We start from the raw sequence: 3,456 nt of genomic DNA, 5'->3' as shown, positions 1-3,456 counted from the left end.
AAAAAGAGTCCAATGCTCAAGGCAGGCGTGATTGATAGCAACACATGCTCATAGGGAACCTTCTACCTCCGAACCAATCAGTGCAGCTCTACAGTGCCGCTAATATAGAAAGCGATGATGGCACATATCCCTTCATGACCATATTTGTGATCCACTCTGTGTAAAAGGTCACTGAAGGCAGCCCTGAGACACGTTACCAGTGAGTCTGACATGCCTCAGTTGCGTAGCTATACTTGGGACTTATCAGACTCTACTAGTGCCGTTCTTTGTGACAAGTACCTTGTGTGACCAAATAAATGCCTGGGATCAGACCCCATCCTGTAATAACGTCCCTCATCCTGGCCATATCCTGTAATAATATCCAACTTACTGTAATAATGTCCCCTATCCTGGCCCAATCCTGTAAACATGTCCCTCATCCTGGTCTCTATCCGGTAACAATGTCCTCCATCCTAATCCCCATCCTGTACTAATGTCCAAAATCCTGGTCTCCATCATTTAATGATGTGTCCTGGACCCTATCCTGTGATAATTGTTCCCTGTCCTGCAATAATGTACCCCATCTTGTAAAAATGTCTTCCATACTATAATAATGTTTCCATTCTATAATAATGTCGCCCTTTCTGGTAATAATGTTACCCATCTAGTAATAATGTCTATCCTGTAATAATGATCCTATTCCTAGCACCCATCCTGTAATAATATTACCCATCCTGGCCTCCATCCTGAAATAATATCTCTTGTGTTGGACCCATCCTGTAATAATTTATTGTAATGTCACCCATGCTGTGAAAATGTCCCCATTCTGACCCATATTGTGTGATGATGTCCTCCATCCTGGGATAATGGCACCCATTCTGACCCTTATCCTGTTTAATGTCCCCCATCCTGTGATAATGTTCCTGATTCTTACCCCAATCCTGTGATAATGTCCTCCATCCTGGGATAATGTCCTTCATTCTTACCCCTATCCTGTCATAATATTCTCCATCCTGGCAAAATGTCCCTCATTCTGACCCCTATCCTGGAATAATGTCCCCTATTCTTACCCCAATCCTGTGATAATGTTCTCCATCCTGGCAAAATGTCCCCCATTCGGACCCTTATCCTGTGATAATGTCCCCCATCCTGTGATAATGTCCCCCAACCTGTGATAATGTCCCCCATTCTGACCCCTATTCTGTGATAATGTCCTCCATCCTGTGATAATGTCTCCCATTCTGACCCCTATCTTGTGATAATGTCCCCCATTCTTACCCCGAGCCCATGATAATGTTCCCCATCCTGTGATAATGTCTCACATTCTTACCCCATCCTGTGATAATGTCCCCATCCTGTGATAACGTCCCCCATTCTTACCCATGTCCTGTAAATAATGTCCCCCATCCTGTGATAATGTCCCCCATATCCTGTGATAATGTTCCCCATCCTGTGATAATGTCCCCCATTCTTACCCATGTCCTGTGAATAATGTCCCCCATCCTGTGATAATGTCCCCAATATCCTGTGATAATGTCCCACATCCTGTGATAATGTCCCCCATTCTTACCCATGTCCTGTGAATAATGTCCCCCATCCTGTGATAATGTCCCCCATATCCTGTGATAATGTCCCACATCCTGTGATAATGTCCCCCTTTCTGGCCCCTATTCTGTGTATTGTTTCCTATGCTGCAATAATGTCCCTCATACACATACCGCTTAGAATTATCACCAAAAAGGTCTATCTTCATCTCATCAGACCAGAGAATCTTATTTCTCATATTCTGGGAGTCCTTCATGTGTTTTTTTTTTAGTAAACTCTATGCGGCTTTCATATGTCTGGAACTGAGAGGCTTCTGTCGGGCCCCTCTGCCATAAAGGCCTGACTGGAGGGCTGCAGTGATAGTTGACTTTGTGGAACTTTCTCCCATCTCCCTACTGCATCTCTGGAGCTCAGCCACAGTGATCTTGGGGATCTTCTTTACCTTTCCACCAAGGCTCTTCTCCCACGATTGCTCAGTTTGGCTGGACGGCCAGGTCTAGGAAGACTTCTGGTGGTCCCAAACGTCTTCCATTTAAGGATTATGGAGGCCACTGTGCTCTTAGGCTACGTTCACATTAGCGTTTTGCGTGTTTGCGTCGGGCGACGCAGCGCCGACGCATGCGTCATGCGCCCCTATATTTAACATGGGGGACGCATGGACATGCGTTGTGCTGCGTTGTGCGACGCATGCGTTTTTTTTGCCGCAAGCGTCAGGCGCAGAAAACGCAACAAGTTGCATTTTTCTTGCGTCCAAATTTTGGCAAAAAAGGACGCATGCGTCGCAAAACGCAGCGTTTTTGCAGGCGTTTTGGTGCGTTTTTATTTGCGTTGTGCGACGTAGCCTTAGGAACCCTGAGTACTGCAGAAATTCTGTTGTAACCTTGGCCAGATCTGTGCCTTGCCACAATTCTGTCTCTGAGCTCCTTGGCCAGTTCCTTTGACCTCATGATTCTTGTTTGGTCTGACATGCACTGTGAGCTGTGAGGTCTTAAGGTAGCTTCACACTAAGCGAGGTCGCTAGCGAGATCGCTGCTGAGTCACAAGTTTTGTGACGCAACAGCGACCTCAGTAGCGATCTCGCTATGTTTGACACGTAGCAGCGACCAGGCCCCTGCTGTGAGATCGCTGGTCGTGTCGGAATGGCCTGGACCTTTTTTTGATCGTTGAGGTCCCGCTGGGTAGCACACATCGCTGTGTTTGACACCTTACCAACGACCTCGTTGACGACTCAGACACCGACACATAGGCGTGCATTTGCGTTGCCTTTTCCGCACCCCTCCGCTCCGATTGGTGGTCGCTACTGCGTTCTGATTGGCGGTCATGCCTTCAACAGAAGGCGACATAGTAGCGCTTTCATCCTTTGTTCCTGACCGCGTGGTGGTTTGCAGATCGTTGTAGAGTTCTCCGGCCTGCGACTCCTCTTCGATTTATCTATTCTTCAACGGTTCTTCTGACACCTTTTGTGCACGGTAGGTATCGTTTGGGGTCTCAAATGCGTTCCCACCGAAGGGCTATTGTGTCGCCTCATAAGGCCAGGCCGCCACCAATCAGAATGCAGTAGTGACCACCAATCGGAACTGAATGGGCGCGGAAAAGGCAACGCAAATGCACGCCTGTGTGACTACAACGTCACACAGGACGTCCCTCATCGAGGTCTGAATCGTCATAATAGCTGCCATGTGACAGGGTCACAACGACCAACGACATCGTTGTACAGGTCGCCGTATCGCTGCTGCGTCGTTGGGAAGATCTCACTGTTTGACATCTTACCAGCGACCACATAGCGACGCAGCAACGATCCCTGACAGGTCGTATCGTTGTCGGAATCGCTTTAGCGTCGCTAAGTGTGACGGGGCCTTTATATAGACAGGGGTGCGCCTTTCCAAATCAAGTCCTATCAGTTTTAGTAAACACAGCTGGACTCCAATGAAG

This window comes from Ranitomeya imitator, chromosome 10, assembly GCF_032444005.1.
Source record: "Ranitomeya imitator isolate aRanImi1 chromosome 10, aRanImi1.pri, whole genome shotgun sequence".
In the NCBI taxonomy this organism is placed as follows: Eukaryota; Metazoa; Chordata; class Amphibia; order Anura; family Dendrobatidae; genus Ranitomeya; species Ranitomeya imitator.
This window is presented reverse-complemented; position numbering follows the sequence as displayed.